The 20,264-nt window shown below is 54.4% G+C and overlaps 1 protein-coding gene across 5 annotated transcripts in view; it reads right to left on the reverse strand.

Annotated features, from left to right (window-relative positions):
• The window catches only part of GPR137B (G protein-coupled receptor 137B), a 56,567-nt gene that overhangs the window by 35,411 nt on the left and 892 nt on the right, over window positions 1–20,264 (reverse strand). The gene's annotated exons all lie outside the window — the stretch shown is intronic.

Raw genomic sequence — 20,264 nt, forward strand, 5'->3', positions numbered from 1 at the left:
CTGAGAGGCGATGAGCAGAGAAAGCAGGCGGCGGCTCCCTTCAGCCCAGCCGCGACACGGCCACGACACGTAGTGCGCATGCGCGCAGGGGCTTCGGGGACAAGCTCGGGCGAGTCCCGGGGACCGCGCGGGGCTAGGACACTGCAGCACACGAGCTCATGCTCTGGCTCTCCTGGACCCCTGGTGTTTGCAGGGCGGGGGTGACTCTGGGAGAAGGGAGGGTATGGGAGAGTAGAGAAGGGGCGACCCTTCTCCAGGGATGACCTTGCCGTGGATGGGGAGTATGGGAAGCCCCGCATTCCCCGCTACCGAGCGAGCCCCTCTGCACCGAGCTCCCAAACACGCCCTCCAGCTTCGCAGCTCTCTTTGTACTTGGGACTTCTCGTGGATTTGGCTCAGCTCCTGAAAATATCTAAGGGGCAGATACGTTGCCAGAGCTGGAATGAGTGGAGGAGGGGCAAAGGGAGAACGGGGTGGGCTTGGTTGGGGGGGGGGGTGTGGGGGCAGCTCTGGGATCTGAGAGGTCACACAGGTTAAATATTGGCGCCCCCCCCCCCCCCGAACCCCCGGGTCTGAGGAAGACACAGTGAGACATCCGTTTGCAAGAGGGGTATCTGAAAGTAATCCCAGGAAATTCCTCGGTGGATCCCAAGTGCCTGGCCAAGTCTGCGGATGCAGATGTCACAACGGAGCCTCCGTGATGGCTCTAAGGGCCAGTTCCCAGAACACGTATGCAATTTCCCTCTGGCAGCCTTCTAAAAGGCCTTCTTCTGAGGACCTTCAGCAGTTAATCCCCTCTCTCCACCAATAGGGAAAACAGTACAGAAATCCTCCAAAACATTAAAAAAAGTATCATACAATCCACTAATTCCACTACTGAGTATTTACCCAAAGAAAACAAAAATACTACTCTGAAAAGATAACACACACCCCTATGAGTACTGCAGGATTATTTCCAATAGCCAAGATACAGAAGCAACCTAAATGCCCACGGACAGATGAACGGATGAAGAAGTGGTATGCATACGCGATGGAACATTTCTTGACCGTAAAAAAGCATAAAATCTTGCCATTTGCGACAACATGGATGGACCTATAGGGTACTATGCTAAGTGAAATAGGTCAGAGAAAAGAGAAAGACCAACACCGTGTGATTTCATACAGATGTGGAATCTGAAAGAGCAAAACAACAGACAAGCAGACTCTTAGATGCAGAGAACTGGGGGGGGGGGGGGGGGGGGGGATGGGCAAAATAGGTGAAGGGGATATTCAGAAGTATAAGCTCCCAGTTATAAACTTAGTGAGTTACAGAGATGAAAAGTACAGCATAGGGAAGACAGTAAATAAGGTAATAGCGTGGTATGGGGACGGTCACTATGCTCACCATGGGGAGCTCGGAGTAATGTACAGACTTGTGGAATCACTATGTTGTACTCTGGAAAACTAACGTAACATTGTGTGTCAACTATGTTTCAATTAAAAGAAAAAAAAATCACCCAGGGAACTTGTTAAAGATGCAAATCCCACAGCCCCACCCTTAGAGGTGCCAACCTGGTGGGTCTGGGGAGGGGCCCAGGAATCCGCATTTTAATACATTCCCGACCCCAGGTGATTCTGATCCAGCTAGTCCAAGGACCACCTCATGAGAAAAAGCGCTACTCTTGAATAGCTCTGCAATCGTTAATTTAAAACACACTGGAGGAGGCCACCACGATAATCACACGACACTGAGAGGTATGATGCAAAGAACAAAGATCAGGGGATGCTCAGGGTCCGTGGACAGCCCCCCAGACATATACACTGCTGCCCTCCCTCAAGTCTCCAATAACAGGCTGCCAACGGGGACCCTCAGGCACAGACTCTGTATCTGGGGGAGGAGGGACCACACCTATTCCCACAGGCTTTACAATCAGCAGAACTACCAACCCTCCTTTTAAAACACATTTTCAGGGGCGCCTGCGTGGCTCAGTCGGTTAAGCGTCTGACTTCGGCTCAGGTCATGATCTCATGGCTTGTGAGTTCGAGCCCCGCATCGGGCTTTGTGCTGACAGCTCAAGCCTGGAGCCTGCTTCAGATTCTCTGTCTCCCTCTCTCTCTGCCTGTCCCCTGCGCATGCTCTGTCTCTCTCTCAAAAATAAATAAACATCTAAAAATATAATAATAATAAAAAATTAAGAATTCATAGATATCAAAGTGTGGAAAAAACCACAGCATTTTTTTTATGAAGTTTATTTACTTATTTCGAGAGAGAGAGAGAGAGAAAACGAGCAGGGGAGAGGCAGAGAGAGAAGGAGAGAGAGAATCTCAAGCAGGCTCTCCACTGTCAGAGCAGAGGCTGATGCCAGGCTCAAACTCACAAACTTGGACCCTGAACCCACTGAGCCACCCAGGTGTCCCGAAACTACAATATTTTGAAAAAGTGCCTGACCTTGTCAAGTCAATGTGCAAATATTTTTAACGTTGTGCCGCACTTAGTGGGGCTTGGTCAGCGGCAGGTAACTTCGGCCTGGGTGACTCAGTTTACTCGTACACACCAGGCCTATCCCGGTGCTCCCGGGCATGGCCCAAGGGCACTCCATGGGATAGCGTCCCCCGGATGGGGCACGACTAGGTGGTCGCATCCTGTGGACTCGGCTCTGTGCCAAGTGCCTTCAACAGGCCTACAGCTGGAGGGGAGACACCCAGAGGAGACAAGATGGGACGCAGACCAGAAAGAGGCTCTGGCCTCAGCGGGTCTGAGCGCAGGGAGCCGACATGCAAGCCATGGGCTCCAGCGGTGGGCACCTCGGCCTCCTCTTGTCTCGCCCGGAGTACTGCCCACTCTGGTCCTTACAGCAGCTCCTGGTGGCTCAGAGACAACAGGAGGGAGTCTGGGTGGATGAGGGTCAACTCAGGCGAACAGGGCTCCCTGCTGCTCCTGCCACCAGCCAGCGCTGGGTCTTCAGGCTGGATGCGCGGAAGGAGTCCCCACCTGCCCACCTGCCCACCTTCTTTACAAACCAAACAGACGTTTCTCAACTTCCCACAGCCCCCTGCCTCTGTAGCTCGCCTGCATACGTTCGTAGACTGCACAGAGTCAGGTGCGGGGGGACTGCCTCCGAGGCCAGCCTGGACCCCAGAACACCCCTCTCGGAGCGTGGTGAAGGGCGGCGTGCCCAGCCGCGACCATCAAAAACTCGGTCCAGGATGCAAGCCTCATAAGCAGTCACACGCTTTGCTCCAACAGTTCCGCTTCTAAGAAATTTCCTCGGAGGCACAGCTTCTCAAGGTGTTCCCACAGAACTGAGAATTCATCCGTGTTAGGGAAATAAATGTCATGGGATCAAACACATTTAGGAACTGCTAGGCTAAACGGTTTTTCCCCGCAGGAACTTCCCCGAGTCTGGAAAAGACTCCGATCTGCTGTAAATCTTTGAGCAAAACATACGGTAGGCACCAGTTTTCCAAACTTACTTGGCCACGTAAGGTCTTCTGAATGAGAATGAAAGAGTTCGGGAAAAGAGTTCGGCACTAAGCATGGACTGTTCACTGCGGCCTTAGTAAGAGTAATGATGGCAATAATAATAGTCGCAACAAACAAGAAGGAAGGATAACTTTTAAATGATACTCAGACTTTTCCCCCTTAAACACAGCAGCCAAGGAGTGCGCTGAGCATGGGGGGCCCGTGGGTGAGGGGTTCCACCCTGAAGGACCAGGGGGTCCACCCTGAGGGACCACGGAATGACTTGTGCAATAAAAGAGGGGGAAACCCCACAAAACTCAAACTCCCGCCTTGCCCGGAGGGACAAGGTCCTCACCAGGGAAAGGCACAATCTGATCGTAAATCATCTGATCCTCTCTAAACTCAAAGCCAAGGTGATAACCACATCAAAATACAAGGCTTGTCCACGATTTGTAAAAACTCAACCTGCTGCTGACAATTTGTGATGAGTGTATGCCTCAAATGCAATTGAATCTAGTCGAGCTGTGCTGAGAACATCTTCCTTTATCCTTCAAGTTAATCCTCCAAAAGTCAAGTTCCTTAAAGCTGTATTTAAATTCCTGCCATCTTAAAGCACAATATACACATTCCGTTATTATATACCCCCCCCACACACAAGTACACACACATACAAACACGCATGTACATATAAATACACATACGTGTATATTTTTTTACAGCACAGTTTTTGCCTCCATTAATGAAAAGTGCATGAATGTCTGGACCAAACTTCCAGCAAAATAAATCCAAACTCTTCCACTCACCCCTAATCCAATCTGTGCTCCAAGAGACGTCATTAAAGGTTGGTTAGTGCCCAGAAGTGGAGCTAAGCATTCTGGGTAATCCCTGCTCTCTGGCCCGCCAGGGATCCCTTATCAGGCTGCCCATCTCCTCCAGTCCACTGCTAGCTCCTGCTGACCTCGGCCGGAACTCGGTCGGGAGAGGAGACAGCTCCTGAAGGGCAGGCACACAAAGATTAATCATCCTTGCCTGTTTTACGGTGCTCCTGACGGCAGAGGCCCTGCCTGCTCAGTACAAAACCAGACCCATAAAATCAGAGAGGAGGAAGTCAGGGACTGTGTGAATGGCTAAGGAAAATCTGAGACCAGACAAAAATCCGTGTCATTCCCACTTTCAGATTGACGGCGTTCACATCAGGTCACCTGACATGGCGCACGGAATCTGGACTCAAGGACTGTAAGATGGAGGAAAGTTGGTCCCTGACCTCCAGAAACTCACAACCAGACACAGACATGCCAGTGATGTGAGGAGGGCAGAGGTGTGGAGAGGCATGAGTGATTTGAGGGGGTGCGAGGGGGTGTGAACGGGTGTAGGGAAGCATAGGGAGGTGTGAGGGGGTATGAGGGGGTGTAAGTGGCTATGAGGAGGCAGGATGTGGCACGAGGAGGCAGGAGCAGACCTGAGATGACGTGAGGAGAGGAGGACGGCCGAGGGGGGCACCTTACGGCTCCGGGACGGCAGTGGCACAGCGGCAGGGCTGGGAAGCAGCAGCCCGTGGGCAGGAAGGCACGTGTGTCCCCGGGTGGGACATCACAGAAGGTGTTCAGTGGGGGAAATGGACATGGGAGCGGTGCTTTCGGGGGGCGGGGGGGGGGGCAGCGGGGATGATGAGAATCGGGGTGGGGGCAGCAGGGGGACGAGAAGCAAAGGGCCCGCCGGGGGGCTTGAGAGGGGAGGTGAAAGTGAAGGCAGATCCAAGGCAGAAGGCAGGTAATTGGTGACGCAGGTCTGGGCATCTGGGGAGACACAGGGAGCTTCAGGCTACAGGGGTCTCCTTGGGAGTGGTAACAGTGTTGTAAATCTCACAGGGTGGTGGCCGTGTGGAGCGGTTTGTGTCACCACCCAAGTGCAGGAGCAGGAAGGAAGCGAGCAGCAGGCCAAGACAGGGGCCTGGGGAGGGGACAGGCCACGGGAGAGGGGCCTGGGGAGGGGCAGGCCCCAGGGAGAGGGGCCTGGAGACAGGAGGTGTGAGAGAGAGGCTAGATGATGGGGGGTGGTGGAGGGCACCCTCAGAGGGAGGCCCATGGCAGGGAAACTGAGACAGGAAGGAGGGGCCGCAGGGTGTCACAGGGACAGCAGGGGGTGGTGGCCCCGGGGGACTGTGAGGTCTGGCTGGAGCTCTGATGAAGGGAGAGCCCCAGCTGTCTCTTGGGGAATGAGAAGGGTGAACGAAGGGGTCAGGTCTCCTTTCCCGACATCCCTTTGGTGTCTACACAGTCGGTGAAAACACCAGGGTTTTCAGGGGGGGCCCCATGGCGGTGAGGGCTGGGAGGACAGGGTAGGGCAGGAGCACACAGCTGCTGCCCTGGAAGGTGGCTGCTCCATCACAGAAATACAGTGTTTCCCATCGCAGACGCCCCACGGGCTCAGCATCATTCTCACCACTGTACAAAGTCCTGCCCAGAACGGGTGCCCACGGGAGGAAAACTAGCGGACTTTCCCAAGATGTCATCTGGGGTTGCAGAAGTCACTGCGCAAACCTGCCTCCTCAGATTCTGATTTAAGACCCAGTTCCAGGTAGACGTGGGGTGAAGCTGGAAGCTGTCCCCCAGTTGGCCCCTGTGGCTGGGGCAGAATGTGACCCCCCCCCCCCCACTGCGGGCCCTGCAAGGTCCCCTTGGTAACCCCAGGCCCTTTGCATCACCTTTCAGATGACGCAGGAGGGCTATGGATGACGTACTTGCTCGGACAGAAGCAGAAAGGCTCGAGAGCGGCTGCTGACCTCTGCCTCCTTCCCCTGGTAAATTACAGTCCCTGACCCTCTCACCCACCCCGCTCGACCTTTTGAACTCCTGCCTATTTTTCCTCCTACTGACTCAAGTTGGCATTTGCTGCCGTACAATCATTTTTCCTAATGTCACGTTGGCTGCTTCTGGCAGAAACTCCCCCACGCTACTCTTTGCGTGTAGGACGGTCTCCCTTGTGCATTCAGCGAAACTAAACAAAAGCTCTCTGGCCCCAGAGGAACTGTCGGCGACGACCGACTGAACTTCCAAACATGCACTTGATTCAGAGTCGCGTGCAGACATCCCGCCTGATGAACCCCCACCAAACACGACCTGTGTCTCCGGGGCTCCATATCCCCGGAAGCTCTGCCGCTTGGAAATGAACACGCAGGGCGGACACCCCCCAACTTTCCCACCCATAACAGTCTCCAGACCCCACCGCCCCAGCTGCACCCCGGATCCCCAGTGCCGTGGTCCCTGGGAGAGTCTCGCAGGAACGGAGTGGGGCTGACGCTGCGTGCACCACGCAGGCTGAGGTCGGAAGAAACCAGGAGGTCTCTCTCGCTCACACACGCACTACTTTTAAATGTATGTAGGCACGTTCGTTTGAAAACTTCGCAAACTTACAGCTGTTCAAACTTCATTATAGAATATGTCACGTATACCCAAAGAAGTAACACAGCCAATACTCATGTACCCACCGCGCAGGTCAGGCCCCCTGTTACGACCTGCAAGGTTTGCTCCAGGTCTGTTTTATTTTTAATAAATCAAAAAGATAAACACGAGGCTCCCAGCATCTCTCTCCCCCACTCTGACCCCTCCCTCCTCTGCACAGATCTTTGCTTTCTGAATCTAGCATTACTATACCCAGGAGAGCTTATACTCTTACTATGTAGGTAGGTATTCCCAAATAACACATCGCATATAAATAAATAGTATGTGTCCACAAAATAACACGTATCACATATAACAAATACATAGTACCTTCTGGCCTGGTTTTTCACTTCATCTGAACATGTTACCACCTTCCCTACCTTTGTGCAACTTCTTTGTTCACCCGCTGTGATGTGTTTGCAACATTGGAAGGCTGAAACACACACCCTGCTTCATGCATTCTCACTAAGGCCCGGTATCCCACTGTCCACAGGCCACAGCTATGTGTCTGTCTCTGGCACAGAGACATGTAAAGCTGGTGAAGAGTGTGGACTCGCGCTGGCTCCCCTGGACTTGAATCCTGGCTCCACTAATTATCAGCTGGGTGACTTTGGAAAAGTTGCCTAACCTCTCTGTGCCTCATGTACCGCATCTGTAAAATGAAATTAGTAACAGCGCCCACCTCATAGGTTTCTGTGACGATTAGGTGGATTAACACACACACACACACACACACACACACACACACACAGCACTTAGACAACCGTGGCCACCTTGCAGGCACTCTGTGTGTTTGCTACTGTTACTATTGTTAGTCCTTGTGTTATCGTCTCAAGCCACGATTCTAAATGCACAACTTCTAAACTGTGACCACAGAGGCTTTCTTGACCATAAAAGGAACTTTCACGCTCGAAAAGATTAGGAACCATGACACATTCGCTCTTTGCTCTTATTAAGGTCCCTCTGTGGTGCCCACTTCCTGACATATTGGGGAAATTATGCAAACCCGGGGGCCTGTTCTCCCCAGGTGACAGTCATTAGTCAGCTGCCTCAGTGTTTCCCCATGCTGAGCACCCTCATTCACCAGAGCAGGGTGACATGACAAAGTCCCTGAGACCCAAATGTGGGGTTTTTCCCTTTCTGTGGCAATCCTGGAGATGAGCAAAAGACAGCTCTAGGGAGATCAGCTGTTCAGGTCAGCTCTCTGTGAAAACAAGGGCAAGCACGGTGTCTCTATCTTTGCAGAGACTGTCCGTGTCTTTATTTATTTATTTTTTTAATTTTTAATTTTTTTAACGTTTATTTATTTTTGAGAGAGAGAGAGACCCAGCGCAAGCGGGGGAGGGGCAGAGAGAGAGGGAGACACAGAATCGGAAACAGGCTCCAGGCTCTGAGCCATCAGCCCAGAGCCCGACGCGGGGCTCGAACTCACAGACCGTGAGATCGTGACCTGGCTGAAGTCGGACGCTTAACCGACTGTGCCACCCAGGCGCCCCATTTTTTTTTTTTTAATTTTTTTTTCAACGTTTTTATTTTTGGGACAGAGAGAGACAGAGCATGAATGGGGGAGGGGCAGAGAGAGAGGGAGACACAGAATCGGAAACAGGCTCCAGGCTCTGAGCCGTCAGCCCAGAGCCCGATGCGGGGCTCGAACTCACGGACCGCGAGATCGTGACCTGGCTGAAGTCGGACGCTTAACCGACTGCGCCACCCAGGCGCCCCAATTTTTAATTTTTTTAACGTTTATTTATTTTTGAGAGAGAGAGAGACCCAGCGCAAGCGGGGGAGGGGCAGAGAGAGGGAGACACAGAATCGGAAACAGGCTCCAGGCTCTGAGCCATCAGCCCAGAGCCCGACGCGGGGCTCGAACTCACGAACCACGAAATCACAACTGAGCCGAAGTCGGACGCTTAACTGACTGGGCCACCCAGGCGTCCCGCTGTCTGTGTCTTTAAAGCCACAGAACCCCATGAAAGAAAAAGGTGTATGCCGTTCGTGCCTTGTAATTCTGGGGTGCGGTAGCCTGGAGGCAAGGTGTGCTCCGTCTGGGTCCTGGGCTGGCCAGGTTGTGAGGGACCCGCAGGGAGGTGACGGGGGGGGGCCAGGGTCAGGTCTCCACCTCCCCAGCGCCTGCTTTTGAACTTGGCAAGCTCACGGCCCCAGGAGTGAGTCCTGCTCAGCCTCACGCTGACCTGAGGAACACGGGAGCCCCCAGCACCAGGCAAGCTTCTTTCCTGCGTGATCTCGGGACCGACAGTGATGCCGCCTCCCCGTCTGTAAAGCCCAGAACTCCCTACAAGTACCGACAGCCGTCTCCAGCCTGAGAGTCTGCCATCCTGTCCTGTCCAGCGGACCCAGAGCCAAAGATGCCTTTCCGGGCACCTGCGCGTGCATGCACGCGCGTGTCTGTGTCACCCCTGCAGCCCGACTAGGAGCTCTGTGCAGCAGGAGCCGGGCCTCACACCTAATCTGCCCCCGACACTCGGCCCTCCTCTGAACGGCAGGGGGAAAGGCCTCACCATCTCTACCTGCCTCCTCCCTTCCTCTCCTGTTGGCACTTCCCACTGGTCAGGCCAAGTCTGCTCTGTCTCTACCCCTCCCTGTCCTTGGTCAACACAACCTCGCTCCATCTGACAGCGCCCACACCGGCCAGGCCGCTCCAGAAGGCTCCGGGCCCCACGATGATTAAGGCAGGCTGGCAGGCAGCCCAGGAGGGGCAGTGGTGCCCGGGAGCATGTACCTCTGTCCGGAGGCCCTCGCCTAACGACGCACCGAACCCTGGCCCTCAGTTTTAGCGCTTTTCCTTGTCGTCTGTCACCGGAGTATCTGGATTCAGGGGCACAGCAGGCCAGATGGCCATGAACCTGCTTCGCTCAGCCCCGAGGACCTCTCTTTACCTTCCGTGTCTATCAGTGAGACAAAGTCCCAATATCCACGAAGGTGCCTTCTACCTTTAAAACTCTAGGACTTGGTGCCTGGGTGGCTCAGTCAGTTAAGCCACCGACTTTGGCTCAGGTCACGATCTCACGGTTCGTGGGTTCGAGCCCCACGTCGGGCTCTGTGCTGACAGCTTAGGGCCTACAGCCTGCTTTGGATTCTGTGTCTCCCTCCCTCTCTGCCCCTCCCCGTCCTCTCTAAAATAAGTAAAACGTTAAAAAAAAAAAAAAAAGAAAGAAAGAAAGAAACGAAACTCTGGAACATGAAGTGCCTTTCTGGAGGGCAGCCTGCGTCCTCCGCCCCGGGAAGCCCACCGTGAGTGCTGCGGCCTTGCCTCCAGGTGCACATGTGCCCCACCTGCAGGGGAGGAAGGCGGTGGGTCCCACAGCCCCCAGCAGCAGAGACCCACCCTGGCCTGCCAAGGCCGCTGGGCAGAGGCCACAGGGAGAGGCGGCCTCCCTCCCTGTGGGACAGGCGGGGACTGACAATGCGGATCGGCCTCCCTGGCAGGATTCTCTCTCTTCAGCCTCATGTACAGGAATGACCTTGGCCACACAAGGCGCCGTTATCATTACTAGGTTTCTGAACCACTCCTCTGGCAACAGAGGCCATTCCCGATTTGCCAGTCAAGGGCCTGCCTGTAATTGTTCCGGATGTGCTGAAATAAGTAACACCTTAGCAGCACGGAGGCCACTCTGTCCAGCACGGGAAGCTCAGCCGGGGGTTACCGGCCGGCCGGGCCCAAAGGCTCCAAGAAGGCAGGTCCCCGCGCCCCTCCAGCGCACCACGTCTCGCTATGCCACGGATCCTTGCAGGAAGGTACGCAGGGCTACAAAATAGGTTAGCGGTGAAAATGCCTCGGGGGTTCCCCCCACAGAACAGCCTTCTGCCTCAGAAATGAGGAGGATCCTGACATTTCCTGGGAACTCTGGCCCTTGCTGGGGGCAGTGTGGTACCTGCTACTGACTGCCAACTTGCGTTCCCCCAAATTCACGTGCTGAAGTCCTGCCCCTCAATGTGATGGTGTCAGCAGGGTCCTCCTTCAGTGGACCCCAGAGAGCTCTCTCTGCTCTCCGCCAGGCAAGGACTCAGAGGAGTCACCGTCTGCAACCAGAAAGCGGCTCTCGCCGCAGCCCGGCCACAGCGACGCCCTGATCTCAGACTCCCAGCTCCAGAACCGTGAGCAGCAAATTTCTGTCAAGCTGCAGAGTCGGTGCGGTTCTGTTCCTGCAGCCTGAGCACACGAAGACAGCCGAGACGATGCTCCCTGCATCCTGCCCGGAGACAGCCACCATCCGTCTGTCCTAAGAAAGCAGCGCCGTCTGGCAGGGAGAAACTGCTCACGGGGAGGGCGGCCTCGTGCTCCTGGAGCTGCCCCCCCACCCCGGCTCACCGCTCACCGTGGGACACGGGGCGGGGCCGACAGGGACCAGGATGGGGAGGGACAAACCCACATCCCATCAGAAACAATGAAAGGAACTGAGAATGTCCCACCCCAAGTGGACAGGACCCGGGAGGATACATCTGTGAAGGGCTGTCGTGGGAGGAAGGACTCTGTCTGTTCGGCATGACCGCATGGGAAAAATGGGAGCCGACCAGCCATCCCCCCCAAGTACCACCCTTCTGTCCCAGAGATACCGCTCTGGGCCCCAGGAAGCCGCCACCACGAACCAACCAGAGCAAACAAGATTTGCCCTACACTTCAACGGTAACAAAAGCCCTTGGTTCAACCTTCCGTTGGAGACATCCCACTTTGTGTCACGGCTGTGAGGACTGTGACCAAGTAATGTCGGCCAATGGCATGAGAGACGTTCGCCAGGTGGTCCGCTTCCCCCTCAACACCAAGTTCCTTCAAGGCAGGAGCCATGTTCGACCTTAATCTTGTCTACACGGCATCTAGAGAGTAGCAGGTGCTCAGAAACACAAGACCAGGCAACCCCAACGTCCATCCACGGAGGAAAGGGTGTCCATCCTCGGAGGAAAGGTAACCATCCGTGGCAGACGCCCATAACCGAGCATTATCCAACCTTGAAAAGGAATGATGTCGTGGGGCACCTGGATAGCTCCGACGGTTAAGCGTCCGACTTTGGCTCAGGTCGTGACCTCGCAGTCGTGAGTTTGAGCCCCAGGTCGTGCTGTCGGCTGTCAGCGCTGAGCCCACTTCACTTCCTCTGTCCCCCTCTCGTTCTCTGTCCCTCCCCCACTCACTCGCTCTCTCTCAAAAATAAAAAGACATTTAAAAACTTTAAAAAATAAAGAAATGACGTCATGATACCAGCTATGACGTGGATGAACCCCGAAAACATTATGCTCGGTGAGAGAAGCAGGCACACCAGGGCACTTGCTGGGTGGTTCCTCTGATGAGAAATATCCAGAACAGGTCAACTCGCAGAGACAGAGGGCACTCCGTGGCTGCCCAGAGAGCACCTACCCAACGGGTTTGGAGTAATGGAAACATTCTAGAATTAAAGAAAGATGACAGCTGCATAGCACGAATGGCCTAAATGCCACTAAACAGTACACAACACAAATTAGTTGTATGTTATGTGCAGTTCACCTTAATTTTATTTTTTAATGTTTATTTTTGAGAGACAGAGGCATGAGTGGGGGAGGGGCAGAGAAAGAGGGAGACACAGAATCCGAAGCAGGCTCCAGGCTACAAGCTGTCAGCACAGAGCTCGATGCAGGGCTCGAACCCACGAACTGCGAGATTATGACCTGAGCTGAAGTCAGACGCTGAAGTGACGGAGCCACCCAGGTGCTCCCCACCTTAATTTTAAAAACATACCTTGTTGAATGAACGAAGTGAATCTCTAGGTTCTGGTGCAAAGGTGTGTGAAAGCTGTATGTGGACACAGCTTTGTGCTTGTGCTGTCCCCTCACGACAGGAGTGCGGCCCTGACGGGGGCCTAGCCACCTAGCCACGGGGGGGGGGGGGTTGTGGAGGGGAGCTGGTGGTGCTCACATTCTGCACCCTTCTCTCCCTGTGACCACCGTTCGTGCAAAATGCCTGATGGATGACACAGCCCCCAACAGCAAGCCCAGGAGAGCAGCGTGAGGCAGGTGCGGCCCGGGAGCCGATTCCATTGCATGCGTGCAATTTTACTCCGTGGATCACGTTTAGCAAGTATGTCTGCAGTTAAAGGGGGTAGAGAGCTGATGATGTCACAAGACATCAAGCCAGTCGAGGCCCCTCGTCTGTCTCTCCCCAGCCCCTGGCAGGGGAGGGGAGAGTGAATGATGCTCTCTAACCATGAGACATATGAAAATCCGAGTCCATTTCCAATGGGTCCCAGCAAAAATAACAAGGTAAAGATGGGGCGGGAGCTTGGTGGTAAATGCTGGGTTTGTTCTAACCTCATCCCAAGGACCAAATGCAGCCCGTGGTCTGTTTTTGTATGGCCTGTGAGCTAAGAATAGCTTTTACCTTCACACACACACACACATATGTGTGTATATATATATATATATAAATAAAAGAATACACAGCAGAAACCGTATGCAGCTCAAAAGGCCTAAAACACTGACGTGGGCACCCAGCACCACTTCCTTCCTCGGGGCCCTCCACGCACAAATTTGAGGAAATCAACCCACTTGTAGAGAAAAACCACTCGGCCTCAATCTGTCCCCACCGGTTACCAGACTCCACACTTCAGCCCCAGGATAAACAAACAGTAAAATATTTACAAGCCTTTGCAAACCTCCGTGAATGCCAACGTGCCAGGTATGGTCTGAGATTGTTTGCTGAGGCTATTTCTGTCCCGGGAAAACCGACCTGCCGCAACGTCAGGGCTGAGACAGGCCCACAAACCAGGAAGAGCCTCTTCTCCTCTCGCTGGAGATGAACAGGAACCGAGGGCCAAAAGCAGCGCTCCAGATCACATGATGTGTTGTTCTCGAAAACCGAAGAAGTTCAGGGTGACGTCACGGGGGTGAGCAGCCTTTGAGCCCGTCAATGTCTGTCGTCTAGACAGCCCGGCCCTCACTGCCCAGCCCAGCACCTCCAGGAAGAGCCCCTCCCAGGCACTGGAAGCCTCAGGCATTTAGATGGGGGACACATGAAAGCCCTGTCCTTGGGGAGGGCACCCGCCACCCTGCCCGGGAATGACACCCACCTGGGGACAGTGCTCTCTCCCTGCCTCCGCCCCCAACCCCACAGGCCCTGCTCATCTGACCTGGGGAAAGTCAGGGAGGAAAAAGATGCCACAAAACCCTGTAGGTAGCAGGGTGTGTGGGACCCAGACCAAAGCTCCCGGTGGGGACAGGAGCCGCAGGTCTGGGCTCGGTGCACACGGATGAAGCCGGCAGCGCTTGGATCGGACTCTGCTGTTGGGAAATGAAGGCTTCGTGGTCAGTGGGGTTTGATTTCACATACACTGTGAGTCTAACCATTCCCAGGAGCGCCAAGGGCATTAATGAAATATGGTTCACCTTAGGTCGGCACCAAAGCAGTAATAATGGGAGCAGGGAGAATTAAAAGCTTGTGCTGCAAGGAGAGATCTTGGGAGCCAGGCTGTGGAATTAGAAGCCTTCTTCCTGGGGGAAATTTTTAGAAAGCTGGGAAGCTACTTCCTGGGAGAGGCTGGTGCTGGGCGGTACACAAGGTAAATAAGGAAACTTGTCCTGGGCTCTGTGTGCCCATGCCCTCGTAGAGGCACATACACAGACATATACACAGACGCTTACACACACACACACACAGGAAGACATGCAGGTACATACACACACAGAGGCATGCACACAGGCACACACACACAGGTACACACAGAAAGACATGCACACAGGTACACAGAGAGGCATGCATATAGGTACACATACACAGAAGCATGTACACAGGCACACACAGGTACACAGACACACAGGCATGTACACAAACGTTCACACACAGGGGCATGCACACAGATGTATACACATAGGGGCATGCACACAGGCGTACACACATATAGAGGCATGTGCACAGATGTACACACACAGAAGCACACACAAAGGTACAGACACACACACAAACATGTACACAGATGTACACACACCGAAGCATGCACACAGGTACACAGAGATGCAGGCACACAGGTGTACACACACAGAGGCATGTACGTAGATGTACACACACAGAAGCACACAAACAGGTACACACAGAGGCATGCACACAGATGTATGCACACAGAAGCACACACACAGGTACACACACACAGACACATGCACACAGATGTACACACACAGGTACACACACAGCTCTGGAAGCTGTTAGTCCACTGACTGACCACAAGGAGCCCGTGCCAAGGACAAGGAGATCATGGGTGCAGTGCACAGAGGTGAGGCCAAGCATATGCCTTGGTGTGACCGGTCCCAGCTTTGAAATAAGGTACCTGGGGGCTGTGAAAGGCTTGCCTTGTGTGTTCCTAAGCTTCTTACTTATTCATAATCACCAACAGGCCTACAAGCATCCCCCTGCTCAACTCCTGGATCAGGGCCTAGCACACAACAGGTATTTAGTAAATATTTCTTGATTAAATGGACTGCCAAGACTTGTTTCTTCCTAAGATCAACACCTCCCTTTTCCTGGTGGGGGAGGCGGGGGGAGAGAGGATCCCTGGACTCGATTCTGGCTGCCTCCTGGCTTCCTGTCAGCAGGGCTGAGGACAGGGATGCATTTTGAGTTGAGGGTCGTGTGTGCACCAAGCACAGGCTCACAGGTCCTAGGTCTCATCCCGGCTCTTCACGCCAGGCTGGGTGACCCTGGACAAGTCACTAACATTCTCCTGGCCTCGGTCGGCTCACCTGCAAAATGAAGGGCCGGGCGGCTGAGCCTCCCACTCTCCCCGGCTCCTGGCTCTTCCACACTCTCCCTGAGGGCAGGCCATGCGCCACGACCGTATTACAAACACAAATGCCGCCACGCGGTGGTCAAAGTCATTTTGGTGACCCAATGGGGTGATAAAAGGAGAGCCAGCACTGGGGTGCGGTCCCTGCCGCTAGAGGCAGAAAGAGGACCTTAACTGAGGTGCAGAGAGATGCCGCACAGACACTATCTCCTTTGACCTGCTCCAACCAGGGGGATGGGCACCATGGTGGCCGCTTCCCCAGGGAGGAAGGTCAATAACCATCCACGGGAGCCACACTCGGGGTGAAGCCAGGATTCGAACCCAGCTCTGCCCAGAGTCCCTGCTCCTTCCATTCCCAGTGATGCCTCCTGATTCATAGGCCTTTACTGGCACATCATGAGCCCCAGGCCCCCATGATGTGCTCCGACACCCACCATGGCCCCCAGACCCCCAGGATGAGCCCCGGTCCCCACGGTGACTCTGACACCTCCCATGAGTCTCAGCGCCCCGCCCCTCCCAACCCCCCTTGCAGCTTCCCCGCTGCCCCGTAAGACGCGCAACGCTCCTGGCTCCTGCCTCAGCATCCATTAATCACACCACATCTCCCCCCGCCGAGAGAGGGCACTTCTCCTTTTCCTTCCTCAAACCACCCTACTGTGATGGCAGGAATCTGTCACCGGGCTCAAGACAAAGCTGTAGCAGCAAGAAGCTGAACCCCCTCCACTCAACCGAACTCAGGGACCCCAAGAGTCTGGGGTCCAGACTCGTAATTCCCAGTGAGAATGGCTGGAAGACACAGCTGCCCGGGGATCACCGAGCCCACGGCCACACCACCACGTCTGCAGACAGACCCGCCCTGCCCAGGAGCTGGGGTGGGAGGCACCGCAATACCTCACCCCCATGTGCCTCGGGTGTCAGGGTCCTGCTCTGATGGAAACCTCTATGTGAAGGGCAAATGGAAGGGCAAATGGTGCTAGAAGAGCAGGCTCTGGAGGAAAGGCCTCGGTTCACGCCTCGGCCCCACCCCTTCCGAGCCAGCAAGGAGCCGAGGGGGAGCTTGGCGGGGGCCGGCACGGGTGCTGGGGCCCGGAGCCAGAAACGAAAGGTACCCCGTGCTCCGTGTTCCGGAGAGAGCCCCAGACATCTGGGCCGGCCGTTCACACCCTTCACAGGGCCTGCTCAGAGTGGGCAGAACCATTACTACCAGTAGCCAACTCCCCACCTTCCAGGCCATATGACAGGGCAGAGAGTGGAGAAAAGGAGTCATCAATCAGCCTGCCGGCAGGAGGGCAGCATTCATGGTGGAAGATGTGACCGTCGCCCCAGGTCACTGGAGACAAAACTCCAAGGGAACTGCTCAGGGGGATCAGGAAGCAGGGCACCTGGCCACCCTGCTCCCCGGGCAGGAGCTGCGCTGGGAACGCTCAGTCCCAAGAGGTGGAGACCTGAAACAAAACGGGTTGTGGAGAGAGTTCTGCCAGAGGCCAGCCTGTGCCATGGAGGTCTGAGGACACCAGGGACTCAGGAGCAGCACCTGCTTCCACCTGGGATCTGTGTGGGTGGCGGGGCCCCCAGGCGGGCAAAGAAAGGAAAGGGGCAGGTGTGGGCCTGGGAGGAGACCTCGTGTGGGCACCAGCCCATGACCTGTGTGGCCCCACCCAAAGCCAGGATTGGACGGAAGGGGGGCGGGCAGAGGGGGCCAGGACAAAACCAAGTCCACGATACGGACATGGCCACATGGCAGGGTTACCCACAGAGCCAGAGGCGAACAAGCTGGAAGTGAACAGGCAGGGGAGTCACTTGAGACAACCCTGTCCACGCCCCATCCCCCCACGTCCACCTTGGGCCAGTCCCAGAAGAGCCAGATTCCAAAGACGGAAGGGGAGAGACTTAAGAGTGCAGCCCCTGAGGGACCAGACCGCGGCACTCGGATGGTCAGGGCACCTCACCAGGTGCTGCACAGGCTGCGTCTTCACCTCTCCGACACTCGGAGGAGAGAGTGAGAAGATCCTTCTCACGGGTCATCAAGGAGGATCCACAGACACGTCAGTGAGCCCCAGGCGCAGGGCCAGACACAGATGACAATGACAGTAAAAACTTCCTCCAGCTCCAGAACCACCTTCCAGTTCCTCCCCAGGCTTCTGCCACGCCCTCTGCCACTGCCCTCTCCTTCCCAAGCAGCCTCCCAAACTGCCCCAAACCCGCCTCTTCTCTGAGGACTCGGCTCCCACTCAAGCCTCCTGAAGCTTAAGCATACACTCCCCTAGATCCCTGAAGTCATTGCTTAACTGTGTGGTACACAGTACATTTTGTGTCTCCCCAGCCAGATGTTCGCCCCTCGCAGAACAGGTGTCACGTACGCAATAGGCTATGTTCTCCCAGAAATACTGTACCACACAGGACAGGCCTGACACTCAGATGTCAGAAGTGTGGGTGGGTCTCCCGGCTCTTCCGTGCACTGACCATGTGACCCTGAGTGAGTCACTGAACCTCTCTGACCTTCCCCAAAAAGGGAACACTATCTGAGGACTGCCGTGAAGCATAAGGCAAACCACTCAGAACTGTGCCTAGCACACAGTAGGTGCTTCTTAATTATTTCCTGCTACCCCTCCCCCAAAATATAATGTACTTGTTGAGATGGGACCGGGCAGCAGGAATTCTTAAGGCTCTCTCTCCTGGCAATTCCAGTGGTTGAGAACCTTGTCTAAGAGAAGGCACGTGGAGGAGGGGGGCACCTGCGGGGCTCAGTCAGTTAAGCGTCCGGCTTCAGCTCAGGTCGTGATCTCACAGTTCGTGGGTTCGAGCCCCGTGTCTGGCTCTGTGCTGAGGCTCAGAGCCTGGAGCCTGCTTCAGATTCTGTGTCTCCCTCTCTCTCTGCCCCTCCCATGCTCATGCTCATGCTCTCTCTCTCTCAAAAATAAATAAACATAAAAAAAATTTTTTTTTAAATAAGAGAAGGTACATGGGAGGGAAGAGGGAGTGACGTCAGAGCTGAGCGCCGAGCTGAGCCCCAAAGGTTGACTCCCTTTAGAACTCCCCAGAAATATCAGAGCATTTGTCAGGAAGCCAGGGGATGGCTCTGCTCTGCAGGGTCTCGGATGCCAGCACGGAGGCACCACCTTCCTCCGCCAGCCACCCTGGATATATAAAGGGGAAAAAAAGACTGGGAAGATATAAAGAGGCCAGAGCTTGAGGCCTCTTGGCCTGAGCAGCTCTGTCTGCCTGGTCACTCTTTCCCTCACTCAGCATTTACTTGCCAACCAGCAGATGGTGCAGAAACTGTGGCCCTGGCCCTAATCCAGCCAGGCGGAGGATTTGCATGTGATTAGCAGAGAGCTATGGCACTGCCCTACGGTTCCCTTTTCTTTTTTTCCTTCAAAACGGGGCACAAATGATCTCAGTACAAAAGACGATCGCTGTCACAGTGCTGGAAGTAACATCAACCCATCTGACTTTTGTATCTTGCAGGAACTATCTCTTTCTGATCCCACTAAAAAGCTGGAGTCGTCTGCAATGTAGCTGACTGCCTCAACCAGTTTGGGAGCTTAAAAGTGGTAGCTGGAGAGATAAAACCCACCACTTGTGGACTGGAAAACAGGGTGCTACCCAGAACATATCAGCAGACTTCAAGTGTGGATCCATTTTTATAAGGTTATAACAGCTACTAAATGGTACATGTGCTATTTTGCAGTCAGAACGTATTTCCACCAGATTTCCAGTCATGGGCTGCTTCTACCTTTTCTGGCCTTTTTTTTTTAAGCAATGGCATTTTCTTTAGAGAAACAGGGACGCTGTGAAAAGGAATGTAATGCCGGCTTGCACAAAGCCTCTGCCCATGAGAGAGCTCTTAAATCAACAGGTGACATGGGCAGAGTCCTAGTGAAAATGCATGCTTTAGTGCTTGGAGAGCTAATGAGAATCAGAGATGACGGTGATGGCATTGTGCTATTAAACCTTTATGCAATTCTTTACACGGTATTTGCACAGCACTTTACAATAGCTGTGCTTTCCTCAAGGCAGCCGTCACAGCAGCCAAGTCGATTCACATGGTCTCCCATTAGCTTATTAACAACATGCCTCATAAACTGGTTCCTCTGTGCCCGTAAAAGCGCCCCAGTAAACTTTATGGCTTTTTCTTGGGGGCCTCTCAGACCGGCTCAGACGGCAAGCCCGACCTCCTGCCGCAGCAGCTGGGGAGCTGGGTGTAACCCCAGACTGCTGTTCAGCAACCCTGTGAAATGAATTAGTAAGCTCCAGTTCATTCAAGAGGGCTCCTAAGCTGGAGATGAAAAACACCTTACCCGAAACGGGACAATCCCACCCTGCCATCACTCAAAATAAAAAAAAAAAAGAAAGAAAGAAAAGAAAAGAAAAGAAAAAAATCGGCGTCTGGCCCAAATCTGGAGGCCAAACATGTGGATGACCTTTCCAGGCTCAGAGTTAGGTGCCCTGGGATGACGGGATGGAGGAGAATTTCTACAGTTCAAGTCTTCCTGGCGGACACACTTCCCACAGTACCGATCCTGATGTGTGTGTGAGGGAAGATGCGGCTGTGTCTGGACAGTGAGGGCCCGACTGTCCCATGGCCCACTGGACCATGTTGAGCTAAGGGCAGAGACAGAC

Source organism: Puma concolor, chromosome D2 (genome assembly GCF_028749965.1).
Source record: "Puma concolor isolate L17-30 chromosome D2, mPumCon1.1.hap2, whole genome shotgun sequence".
Taxonomy (NCBI): Eukaryota; Metazoa; Chordata; class Mammalia; order Carnivora; family Felidae; genus Puma; species Puma concolor.